This window comes from Rhinoderma darwinii, chromosome 9 (genome assembly GCF_050947455.1).
Source record: "Rhinoderma darwinii isolate aRhiDar2 chromosome 9, aRhiDar2.hap1, whole genome shotgun sequence".
NCBI classification, from domain to species: Eukaryota; Metazoa; Chordata; class Amphibia; order Anura; family Rhinodermatidae; genus Rhinoderma; species Rhinoderma darwinii.
Window position 1 is genome coordinate 85,470,785 of NC_134695.1, and position 13,789 is coordinate 85,484,573.

The 13,789-nt window shown below is 42.2% G+C and overlaps 1 protein-coding gene and 1 long non-coding RNA gene across 6 annotated transcripts in view; one reads left to right on the top strand and one right to left on the bottom strand.

The window, feature by feature from the left end:
* The window catches only part of LOC142661122 (uncharacterized), a 59,396-nt gene extending 50,227 nt beyond the window's left edge, over positions 1-9,169 (bottom strand). The window contains exon 1 of the long non-coding RNA XR_012850647.1: positions 9,114-9,169. This is a non-coding gene — a long non-coding RNA (uncharacterized LOC142661122). The remainder of the gene's footprint in view (positions 1-9,113) is intronic.
* Positions 1-13,789, top strand: part of TSHZ3 (teashirt zinc finger homeobox 3) — a 265,339-nt gene that overhangs the window by 84,407 nt on the left and 167,143 nt on the right. The window contains exon 4 of one of the 5 annotated variants that reach the window (XR_012850645.1): positions 8,281-8,937. The exons of the other annotated variants lie outside the window; for them this stretch is intronic. The gene's annotated coding sequence lies outside the window, so the exon portion shown is untranslated. Of the gene's footprint in view, positions 1-8,280; positions 8,938-13,789 lie in introns of those variants that run through there. 5 annotated transcript variants of the gene reach the window in all.

Sequence of the window (13,789 nt, forward strand, 5' to 3'; positions counted from 1 at the left end):
GGAGCTGAGATGCAGTACCAGATGCAACCAATGATGACCAGGTGTTGTGTAGCTTCTTGATGAAATCAGCCATATTTTTCTAATCCTGTACAACCTCTTGTGGATTCATACGCTGCAGATTTTGTTGCAGAATTTTTTGCAACTGAAGATCAGTTCCAGTCATCTGTATGGGGTTGTTTCTGCAGCAAGCCCATGGATTTCTGCATGCTCCATTTATATGAATGGAACTGATTTTTAGTGTTTGACCGAGGGAGGGGGCTCCCTGTCAGCCTATTTGCTATTGGTACCGATGGGCTGCCAGGGGCCTAACAAAGGCCTCCAGATCTGCCATTCGCTTCTGCCTATTTGCCCATACCAGAGGCATGGCCTATGCTCCATGCATACGTCCGTGCAGTAATCACAGTCCGTAAATACTGCATGGACGGGCCGCGGAGCATCATCTGCATTTGCGCATCGTGCTCACAGTAATAAATATAGGAGCACGGTCCATAAATGCGAAAAGATAGGACATGTACTAATTTTTGCGACACATTTCTACGACCCGGACACACACCCGTAAATATACGGAAAGGCGTCCGTGACCGATTCCGAGTCGAGTCAGTATTTTATCTGAAATTGCGGATAGAAACTATGGTCGTGTGTGTAACACTGACAGGCAATAATGATTTTGCATACTATGTATTCCAAATCATTGTGTAAGCAATCTAGAGATCGATAGTCCCCCTAGGACTAAATAAAGTATAGTTCACCATAAAAACAATACATATTTAGTACCGCTGCAAACGTAACGACCCGTAGAATAACAAAAGTCAGAAAAACAAAAGTAAATAATGTCAATAAATTATACAGTATGATCTGGCACCGTTCCAACTGCCGCAACATAACATCAAATATCTGGGCATCAAGCTTACTAAAAAATCCTCACAACTTTATGCTGTCAATTTCGTCCCATTACTGAACAAAATTAAAACCCAATTAAACTCCTTGCGGATTCCCTTTCTATCCTGGGTGGGGAGAAAAAAAATTATCTGAAGACTTACATTCTCCCTCAAATCTTGTACGTGTTTCAAACTATACCCATTCATTTGCCCAACACTTTCTTTAACTCCATCAAATATCTATTCTCTACATTTCCCTGGAACTCTAGAAAGCCACGACTAGCACACAGACACTTGATTCTCAAATCCCACTCCGGCTGAATGGACCTCCCAGACATTTTGACTTACTATAAGGCTATACACCTTAGCAGGTGGGTTTCCTTGAATAGAATCAAGGACGCGTCCCCGACCCTGGATGCTGAGAGAGCTTTACTTCCTCCAGGCTTACAAGCTCGACTCTGGTGTCCCCCTCTTGCGAACTCCATAAGCCCTAGGATTAAAGGTACCATTTTAGTATCTCAAAACATTTTCTGCGGCTGTACCCCAAAGACAAAAATACTGCTGCTTACACCTCTCCACCTACTCCCGATACTCACAAATCGCACGGCTAACCCTGATGCTTTCTGGTCTTCTTTAAAATATAATACTGTAGCTGACACTTTTGGAGATGGGAAAATCCCCGCCTTACAATCCCTTTTACCTAAAGATACACACTCGACCCCCCCCCCCTTTTTTACACTCCCTGGGTTTCAGAGAAACAAGCAACCTCTTTCTGAAGATGTTCCCGTATGTCTCAGAACCGTCCTGGCTGGAGACATATTTGTTATTACCTGCTCTTCCTAAAGGCCTAGTCTCTAAGATATACTCTGGCTTGATTTTAGCTGGCTCTCCTGCCATGCCTAGTTTTCTACTAGCCTGGGAGAAGGAACTAGATGTCACCTTCAGTAGGGTAGATACCTCTTTTATTTTGAAGCACATATTTGGCTTCTCTAGATGTGTTAAAATTCAAGAGAACTCTTTTAAGACCACAACCAGGTGGTACAGAAGTAATCTGATCCCATCCAACCAGTGTTGGAGATGTAATTCTGATGTTGGTAACATATCCCATATCTGGTGGGACTGCCCCTTGATCAAGCCCTTTTGGGATAAAGTGGCTGACACAATTCAGAGAGTTACAAAACAAACCCTCCCCGTTTGAGCTCCTCTTATCCTCCTCTGGGCTCCATCACAAAACTTCTGCCCGAAACCTAATGATCTGATTACTCAGATAATTATGATGGCCAAACTACTGATTCGACTCCAGTGGAAATCGACCGAACCCCCAACTTTCCGTGAGTGGTTAGATAGGATGGACTCCATTGGCAGGATGGAGGAACTCTTGAGCTGGGAGCTAAGAAAGCATGTTGTGGACACTATGGCTGACTTTCCGTGCCTCTACCCCCTCCCCACCCTGAGTTACCCCTCATAGTTTTTGGTGGGTGGCTGAAATAGAACACCTTATGACTGCACAGGTTCCCTCCAAATGTGAAGACCCTAACATTACTCCTCTTACTCTAAAACTATGTATGACATCAGACCTCTCTCTCACATATCTTATTGATTTCATTTTCTCATACTGTGACACGGGTACCCTGTATATAGTTACTAATGTTTATACTTTCATGTTTCTCGTCCTGTTTTGTCATTCCTGCAAGGAACTTCGGTCTGTGTGCCGTAAGCTTCCTCTCCTGTTCCCCATGATTTATGTAATGATGTTCTTTTAGACAAAAAGTAGAAAAATGGAGACCTCCAGCTCACCTTGTATAACAGATTTGGATCATCTGGCACGGATCCTCGTGTCGGCACACGACAGGTAGACAATGGTAGAAACAGAAGGATTTGGATCCAGCGTAGATTTGTGAAGTAAAATGGAACAACGTTCCAAGTTTAATGAAAAAATTTCTATTAAAAAAGAGAAAATCACCAGGATGGAAGCTTGAGAATGTGCAGTCCTGGTAGTGTGAGGGAAAGATATCTGTAGTAGGTAAAGCCTACGCGTTTCAAACGCTACACGCGTCCTTAGTCATGGCTGATGCTGGAGCCATGACTAAGCATCAGCATCAGCCATGACTAAGGACGCGTGTAGCGTTTGAAACGCGTAGGCTTTACCTACTACAGATATCTTTCCCTCACACTACCAGGACTGCACATTCTCAAGCTTCCATCCTGGTGATTTTCTCTTTTTTAATAGAAATTTTTTCATTAAACTTGGAACGTTGTTCCATTTTACTTCACAAATCTACGCTGGATCCAAATCCTTCTGTTTCTACCAATGATGTTCTTTTGTTATATATCTTCAATAAAACAAAGATTTGAGAAAAAAATCAATTATACAGTATGTACCCCAAATAGTACCAATCAAAACTACAACCTGTCCCGCAATGAACTAGCCCTTAAATGGCTATGTCAACAGAAAAATAAAAAAGCTATGGCTTCATGCGGTGACACAAAAATTAATTCTGGATTGTTTATTGTCTTGTTTATTGTCATGTAATAATGGTTAAACTTTTTTTTTACTGCGGACCAGAGTTCTTTGTGAGTTTGTCACTGTATTTCTAGCTTAAAGAGGCTCTGGCAACACATTATAAGTGGCCTATCTTCTACATAATGTGATCGGTGCTGTAATGTAGATTACAGCAGTGTTTTTTTATTTAGAAAAACTATCATTTTTGACGGAATTATGACCTATATTAGCTTTATTCTAATGAGTTTCTCAATGGACAACTGGGCGTGTTTTACTATATGGCCAAGTGGGCGTTGTGGAGAGAAGTGTATGACGCTGAACAATCAGCGTCATACACTTCTCTCCATTCATTTATACAGCACATAGCGATATAGCTATATCGCTATGTTCAGCCACATAAACATACTATAACGTTACTGCAGTGTCATGACAATGAATATACATTACCTCCAGCCAGGATGTGATGTGTATTCAGAATCCTGACCACTTCTTTGCACTTCTCTGTGATTTACAGCATAGCAGGCGTAGTCTCGCGAGATTACGCTGTAAGCGGTCATTTACAGCGAGATCTCGCTGTGCTGTGCTGTAGTCTCACACAGAAGCTACAGAAGTGGTCAGGATTCTGAATACACATCACGTCCCGGCTGGAGGTAATGTATATTCATTGTCATGACACTGCAGTAACGTTACAGTGTGTTTATGTGGCTGCACATAGCGATATAGCTATATTGCTCTGTGCTGTATAAATGAATGGAGAGAAGTGTATGACGCTGATTGGTCACTGATTGTTCAGCGTCATACACTTCTCTCCACAACGCCCACTTGGCCATATAGTAATACACACCCAGTTGTCCATTGAGAAAGCCATTAGCATAAAGCTAATATAGGTCATAACTCCATCAAAAATTATCGTTTTTTTAAATAAAAAACACTGCTGTAATCTACATTACAGCACCAATCACATTATGTAGAAGATAGGGAACTTCTAATGTGGTGACAGAGACTCTTTAAAGTGTTTTTTTATTTTGAAAGATGATAGTTTTTGAGCAAATTATGAGCAATTTTAGATTTATGCTAATTAGTTTCTTAATGTCCAACTGAGCGTGTTTTTACTTTTTACCAACTGGGCGTTGTACAGAGGAGTGTATGACGCTGACCAATCAGTGACCAATCAGCATCATGCACTTCTTATTGTTCCAGCCCAGCGTGATTGTGCAGTGAAAGAAGCTGGGCTGGAACAATGAAGTGTATGACGCTGATTGGTCAGTGTCATACACTCCTCTGTACAACGCCCAGTAGGTAAAAAGTAAAAACACGCCCAGTTGTCTATTAAGACGCTAATTAGCATAAAACTACTGTTGTTATCTACATTACAATGCCGTTCAGATTATGTTGAGATAGGGTACATATAATCTGGTGACAGATCCTCTTTAAATGATCCACCGGAGTTTTAAACCACAAGTCTGCTGGTTTCACTTTTGTGTTTACTTTTTTTTCCCCTCTCATTTCTTGTTGATTAGTAGAAAATCCATTGCGGTGGAAAAAGATTCGGTATTGTGAAATGCATTGGGAATTAACCTTGATTACTAGGGTAATTTGCTAATCAGATCTGAAGACCTGCTAATCATGTTGAATTACAAGCTGCTAGATTTTTATAGCCGTGTAAGGAAAATTAAGTATTCAGTGAAGTCTGGTAGTGATAAAGTTCAGAAGTCTGCGGTAATCTAATAGAGGCGTAAGGGTCCATTCACACATTGCAGTTAAGGTGCGTTTAGAATCACTCCGAAAAACCGCATCTGAAAAACACATGCATTTCTCATGCGAATTGGTGCATTTTCCGATGTAATTTTTCTGTCAGGTTCTAACAGCATCTCATCTGCAATGTATGAATGGACCCTTAGCCCTTATGCACACGACACGGTTTCCCTTCTGCAGTAGGAACAATAGACCTCTAATGGGGCTATTCAAACGACCGATTTTTTTGTCGGCCCGGGAAACCCGGCCATCAAAAAATGGGACATGTCCTATTTTCGGCTGTTCGCCCGGCTCCCATAGAAGTCTATGGGGCCGGGTAATACACGGCCATCACTTGCATGTGCTCCAAGTGACGGCCGTGTCTTCCGTCGCTCGCTCTCTCCTTCTCACAGTGCGAAGTGCATGTGAGGAGGAGGGTATGTTTTTTGCTCCCCGTAGGAGCTTCGGCAACGCTGTGGCCGGGGATTGGGGATTCCGCTCCAGCAGAATATATATGGACACAGTGAAGTCGGGGACTTCTGAAGCGGAATCTCTGGCGATGTGGCCGGGGATTCCGCACCAGGAGAAGTCCCTGATTTCACTGTGTCCATATATGGACACAGTGACGTCAGACACTTCTGGAGCAGAATCCCCGACCCTGTGGCTGGTGTCTCCGCTCCAGGAGAAGTCCCTGACTTCACTGTCCATATATGGACATTGAAGTCAGGGACTTCTCCTGGAACGGTGGCGCTGTCTACAGACAGGTGGGGGGGGGGGTGCTGTGTAGAACTACCTGCAGGGGGCTGTGTGGCATTACCTATGGGGGGGCTGTGTGGCATTACCTATGGGGGGGCTGTGTGGCATTACCTATGGGGGGGCTCTGTGGCATTACCTATGGGGGGCTCTGTGGCATTACCTATGGGGGGGCTCTGTGGCATTACCTATGGGGGGGCTGTGTGGCACTACCTACAGGGGGCTGTGTGCCACTATCTACAGGGGGTTGTGTGCCACTACCTACAGGGGGCTGTGTGCCACTACCTACAGGGGGCTGTGTGCCACTACCTACAGGGGGCTGTGTGCCACTACCTACAGGGGGCTGTGTGCCACTACCTACAGGGGGCTGTGTGGCATTACCTACAGGGGGCAGTGTGGCACTACCTACAGGGAGCTGTGTGGCACTACCTACAGAGGGCTGTGGCAGTATGCAGTAAGTTGCCGAAGCTCCTACAGGGAGCAAAAGACTTCTATGGGAGGACTTCTATGGGAGCCGGGCGAACGGCCGAAATTAGGGTATGTCCCATTTTTTGACGGCCGGGTTTCCTGGGCCGTCAAAAAAATCGGTCGTGTGAATAGCCCCATTAGGGGTCTATTGTTCCTACTGCAGCCGTGTGATGGCCGTCTTTTGAACGGCCGTCGCACGGCCGGGAAACCCTGTTGTGTGAATAAGGGCTTAGAGATCTTGTGTGCGCAAATAATTTAGACTTGGTGCCAACCTGCAAAGCCCTGTGGAGTACACAGTCCTACTGTTATCATGGACTATCACACTTCACTTTTATATTCCGAAAACAGTGTATATTATTACTGCTAATGATGAGACTAAACAGTTGAGTTTGTGACATATCTGGATAAAAGATCCATGTTTGCATTGGTTTCTGTGAGAATATTTTGCTTTGCTCCCTAAAGCCAATTTCACACGAGTGTATTTTATGCTTTTTGCTTTATGCTTTTTATTTTTGTGTTTATACGATGTATATTGTAGAGCCTATGTTAATCTATGCCGTTTTTTACATTGTCGTAAAAAAAAAGGGGGGGGAAAGGAATTTGAAACACGCAGCATGTGCTACTTTTAATAGTTTTGCATTTGTAAAACACTAATAGCAGTCTATAGAGAGTGGTAAAATATTATATTTGTAGTATGTATATCACCAGTATTTCATTAGTATGTCATCAGTATTATATCCGTATTTCAAAAGCGCTGTCTTACGTGTTTTTTGTTTCTCTTGGGAACACTTTCCATCAGTATTACGAATCCAAAATGATTCAATACTGATGACCTACAGATGGTATATGATTCATAGATATGGATGTATTATGGATCCGTGTTCTGCATATTGAGTCATACCGTCATTTAAAGCTAGTCTTACTATTTGACTATGCGACTGTGTTCTATAAATCAGTCCTGGCAGGGTAAAACTTAAAGAGGCTCTGTCACCAGATTTTGCAACCCCTATCTCGTATTGCAGCAGATCGACGCTGCAATGTAGATAAGAGTAACGTTGTTTTTTTTTTCAAAAACGAGCATTTTTGGCCAAGTTATGACCATTTTTATATTTATGCAAATGAGGCTTTCTTAAGTACAACTGGGCATGTTTAAAGTTATCTACAAGTGGGTGTGTATTGTGTATGTACATCTGGGCGTTTTTACTTCTTTTACTAGCTGGGCGTTGTGAATAGAAGTGTATGATGCTGACGAATCAGCATCATCCACTTCTCTTCGTTAACACCCAGCTTCTGGCAGTGCACAGACACACAGCGTGTTCTCGAGAGATCACGCTGTGACGTCACTTCCTGCCCCAGGTCCTGCATCGTGTCGGACGAGCGAGGACACATCGGCACCAGGCGACAGAGGCTACATCGACTTACCTGCAAACGCCGATGCTGCTGCAGAATCAACTGTAGCCTCTGGTGCCGATGTATCCTCGCTCGTCCGACACGATGCAGGACCTGGGGCAGGAAGTGACGTCACAGTGTGATCTCTCGAGAACACGCTGTGTGTCTGTGCACTGCCAGAAGCTGTGTGGTAACGATGAGAAGTGGATGATGCTGATTCGTCAGCATCATACACTTCTATTCACAACGCCCAGCTAGTAAAATAAGTAAAAACGCCCAGATGTACACACACAATACACACCCACTTGTACATAACTTTAAACACGCCCAGTTGTACTTAAGAAAGCCTCATTTGCATAACTATAAAAATGGTCATAACTTGGCCAAAAATGCTCGTTTTTGAAAAAAAAACACGTCACTATTATCTACATTGCAGCGCCGATCTGCTGCAAGAGGAGATAGGGGTTGCAAAATCTGGTGACAGAGCCTCTTTAAATGTTGCACAGCACATAAAATCATTAGAATTGTTTATTGATCTCTTTCTTCTCATCATAGGTTTGCCTGCGAGTCCAGTCTGCCAAAACTTTGCCACATGCTACTTCTAAAACACCAAAACATTTTGTGATTTTCCAGTTTTGAGAACACTTTCAAGGTCATTACTTGCCATTTATAGTACTAGCGATCTCTTCAGGGTCTTGCACGCGACCGTGTGTGCCGCCCAAGTCCCATCCGTGATTTGTGAAAATATAGGACATGTTCTATCGTTCCACGGATTGGGGATTCGGGTCCGTAGAATCGGACCCGATTCACCCACTGAAGTGAATGGGTCTGTGATGTCGCTCGGGTGCCACTCTGATGCCGTGAAAAACTACCCGAGTGGCACTCGGTCATGTGCAAGAGCCCTTCTGGAGAAGGTAGGCTTTCGGGCACCCTCATGCATCATGGTTTCTGCACCCCATTAAGTGCAACCACTGACCGTTTCATCCACAAATACAGGCATAGTATAAATCTAGTTCAGGCATAGTCAGATCACTCAAAATGGGAATGACTGGTATATGGATATTATTGTTGGGCAGCTCAAAAGCAGTTTTTCCTCAGTTACTGTAATGTGGTTATTAAAGCTATAGCAGTGAACAATGCAGGCTAAGATGAAAAGTAAATAGTTAATTATCTGCACAGAGACTACTTTACAGCAGTACATTTATTAAAAAGTTAATGCAAAAGTTAAATAGAATTCTAATAAAGTAAAACAAACTTTAAATGTCATTTTAATTTTCAGCCCTTATTTCCATAGTGATAGCATTGTGTTAGAGAATGTTATGTCTGAGCGACCTTGTCTGCAAGTAAATGGTAAGCTGGTAACAAATCTCATTAATCCATACTGTTACCTTTCCATGTAAGTCCTGTTCAAACCTCGGCGGAGTCGTTTACTGTCGAAATCTTTTTAAAACCGGATACTGACCCTTGAAACTTTACAAATCGTAACATTACATTGGGTATTAATAGACACAAATAGGCACTTAAAGTTCTGTCAATTATTACAGAAAAGGTTCGGGTTAGGTATTTCATCTTAGGACTCTAGTGTTTGCTATCCCCTGAGAGCGCCAACTAGTGTTGGGTTATCCACACCAAGTTTCCTCTGTCAAGAAGTGACTGCATTATTATTTATAATATTTATATTTTGTTTTATTTGTTTCTTTCATATATATATATATATATATATATATATATATATATATTTCTCTAAAAAAAAGTTGTTCTTCAGCAGCTGCAGTGTGTATTATACAATTCTATGTTCCTGTTGCTGCAAAACAACAGAACATCATAATACACACCTCAGATTTTCCAGAACATCATAATACACACCTCAGATTTTCCAGAACATCATAATACACACCTCAGATTTTCCAGAACATCATAATACACACCTCAGATTTTCCAGAACATCATAATACACACCGTAGCTTCTGCAGAGCAGCATAATACACATCCCAGCTGTTGCAGAACTTCATGGTACACGCGTCAAGCTGCTGCAGAACATCATAATGCACATGTCAGCTGCTGCAGAACATCATAATGCACATGTCAGCTGCTGCAGAACATCATAATGCACATGTCAGCTGCTGCAGAACCTTCTAACACACACCTCAGGTGCTCCAGACTTTTTTTTTTTATACAGATGAGAGTGTTTCAGATCAATCAATGGTAGACAGGAATTTCTCCGTCCTAAAATGAGGTTCTCCAGCAGCTGAGGTGTGTAATATAAGGAAAAATACAAGCCCTACTATAAATGATAAAGAATTTTAGAAGTCACCTCAGAGTTCTGTGACCTGAATAAATGTACTTGGCTTCTAATTTTATAGTTTACAATAGGGGGTACATTATCCTATATATGACAGCATAATTACCATTTCCAAGTAAAAGAAAAACTTCTGTATAACTCTCTAAATGGCTGAACTGAGAAACGTAATGACATGGCGTTACTATACACTCAAGTCTGACATATAGTAAAGTCAAATTCCAATAATTCAACATACTAATGCTCATATCTACATCTGGAAAAAACGCTTATGAGGGTGTTAAAGATACTTTATTATGCCACTATGCGTAATATTACTGTTCCTTTTATAATTCACACTTGAGCTCTCTAATTAGCATGGGACGGGAATGTTCCCCCAAAAGACATCACTTTTTAAAATAGTCAAAACCAGCTATTTCAGCCGACTTTTATCTTATGTGTAATGACCGGCAGATTTGTAGCTGACATTTCTACAACTGTTCCATTCATCTGAATGAGTTTTCTGAAATCCATGCACCTACTGCAGAAATTTGCTGCATGTGAATTTTCCACATTTTGCATAAATCAATAGCATAAGCGAAATATAAGAAACTTTGTAATATATTTCATAAACCAAAAATTCCTCTTTCTCAACATATAAGGCTCCTTCCCTCACTTCTAACTGTTCATGGGCTATCAGCTTACTGAAGGAACAGGTTACATGCTACTCATATAAGTCTATTGAGGGGGAGGAGGGAGCAGAAGCAGAGTGACAGAGAGGACGAGAGACATAGAGACCCTGCTGCAGCTTCTGGTAAGTATTTAATCTCACCCCAGTGCTGGACTCACATCTACACTGCTCATTAATGCTGTATGATGTCCTCCATGATGCTGCTGGTTTTGACGCTGTGCTATGAAGAGATTGGGGAGCAGGATGTTCTCTTCCCTATGTGTGCTGTGTATGGAAGACATGATAGCAGTTAGGCTTCACCCACTCACTAGTCCAGAGAAAACTTATAATTAAAGATTGAACCTGCAGAGGGGAAAACTGCTAAAATTTTTTTACAGGATACAAGTCATAGAATGGCTAGAAATAGTGTTATTCCACATATAACAACTCATTCTGAAAAATAGCCAGAAATGACAGGTGCGTTTTAAGCCTGTATTTAATACCTATTATTTCTAAAGCACCTGCATATTCCAGTGTTGTGCAAAGCGTTGTATTACTTATGTTAGTCTCTGTCCCTGGTAGTGCAGTTTTGTCACAGGACTAAGGGGACTAAGAGTCCATCTGGACCGTCATCTAACCTTTTTACACCTAAACTGCAGCATATTCCGCACCTCATAGTTCTTCACAGTACAAAAAATACAACTTGTCTAGGTTGCCATGATTGTCTGCAGTTTTAATAACATGCTTGCACTTGTAATTTCATAACAGCCACAAGCCTTGTATATGTGAAATAAGTATCGTGCCACAACACTGGAAATGTTTTTGAACTTCAGAAAAGGCCTACATGTCTTGTAATCAAGCACTAATTATTCCCTAAATTGCATACGTCCCAACTTTTGAATCTTGAAAAGAGGGACATTTTTAAGCCACGCCCCATAACCACAACCGATATCTCGCATAAGCACATCAAATCGCCCCCAGCTCCTCCTTCAAATAACAAGAGCATATTCTCACTGCGGATCTCTAGACTTACAAAAAAACCGATATGGATATTATAAATATTATGGATCCGGTTACATCTTCTTTGTTTTAGTTTTTGTAACTTGGGTATAACATTTGTTTTTGCTTTGTTTGCATCTATTGAGTATGATATGTGATAGATAGATAGATAGATAGATAGATAGATAGATAGATAGATAGATAGATAGATAGATAGATAGATAGATAGATAGATAGATAGATAGATAGAGAGATAGAGAGATAGAGAGATATGAGATAGATAGATATGAGAGAGATAGATATGAGAGAGATAGATAGATAGATTAGAGATAGCGACAGATAGATATGAGATAGAGATAGTCAGATATGAGATAGAGATAGTTAGATATGAGATATGAGATAGATAGATATGAGATAGATAGATAGATAGATAGATGTTTAATGGAGAAATGTGTTTTTTTTTTATTGCCACTATCATTACTATTCTCCCTCTCCTGCCAGTCCAGTGTGGGGGGGCAAGAGGGGGAGCACAGGGGGGGGGGGTGGCGGGAGCCGCAAAAAGAATGTGCCTGGAGACACAAGATTTTCTAAAACCATAAAATAATGTCATTTCTTTTATGATCTTAGAAATGCTAGTGTTCCCAGGCACTAAATTGTTTGAACTGTGTGCTGATCAGTCACCCTTGTCCTGTGACTTCGTTCTTCTCCTCTCCAGTGTTCCGCTTCGGTGTGTCTGCTGCACTCTGCTCCCTTGCTCCAGGCAGACTGTTGCGCAGGCAGTGTCGTTGCAGGGGGGTGTGACTGGCAACCGGGAGGGTCCGGGGCAAGGCGGGACATTGCTCAGACCGCCGGGACGGCGGGACAGCTGTGAAAAAGCGGGACTGTCCCGCCGGATCCGGGACAGTTGGGAGATATGAAATTGTAATATAGAATTGAGCCCTCCTGCCGGTCTCTTTTCTTTTTTTAATTTCCTTTTTAATGAATGAGCTGAACCCCCTAAATATATATCGCCTAGTGAATGAAACAAAAGGCCCATCACTATAGCTGAAATTCATGCATATGGAAAATAAAGCTGTTGATTAAGTGATTAACATTTAGTTGTATCCAAGAGTGAAAGGTGATCTGTGAAATCTCTATCTGCAGACATTTATCTTCCTGGGTTTTCCATGGAACACTTCCAGACCCCTGTCACATCATGTCCCATCCAATCATGCTTTGCAGCCGCGTATCTGCATCAGGCCCTGTGTGAGCCAGAATATGCTTCATTCATTTATCCAATAGTCAAACTCTGTTACTACCGGGTTACAACTTGTTACAGCTTGCAGTTTGGTAGGGAGACTGGTTAGTATCGCAGATTAGTCTCTTATAGGCGTAATTCTACATTCACACGAGCACAACATAATTTAATGCGTGTAAAAAAACGTGCGTAAATCTGTCCGTGTACGTTGCATTATGCATCCATGCGCTTTGCGAGTGGCATGTGTTTTTCACGCACTCGCAAGCACTTTTTTTTTTTCCAATGTAATTGATGCGTGTAACACGCACAGCACACGGATGTGCATCCGTGTGCTGTTTGTGGGTTTTCACGCACCAATTGACTTCCGTGGGCAGCTAGGGGTGTGAAAACCCACCAATATAGGACATGCAGTGAGTTTCACGCAACGGACTCTCGCTGCGTGAAAACTCACGCATGTGTGAATAGCCCCATTAAAATAAATAGGGCCGTGTGCTGTGTGTGTTTCAACGCACAGCACACGGACGAGATTCACGCTTGTGTGAGTGAGTCTGTAGGGTATGATCACACTCGTCAGATTTGTTACAGAAATTTCTGCAACTGAAAAATCCATTCCATGTAACTTAGAGGTTGTCTGGTCATAGGTTCAGGTTTTTCATACTGATGACCTATCTACAGGATAGGTTATCAGTATATGATCAGTGGGGGTTCGACACCCAGACCCTGCACCAATCAGCTGCTTCGGCACCGGAAGTTATGCAGTGGTTGTTGCTGGAAGCAGATGGCTCCGGTCACAGTATAGCAGCCGTGTTGCAGTACTACAGCTTCGCTCGTATTCAAGTGAGCAGGAGAAGAGCTGCAGTAACCCAGCACGGTCGCTATA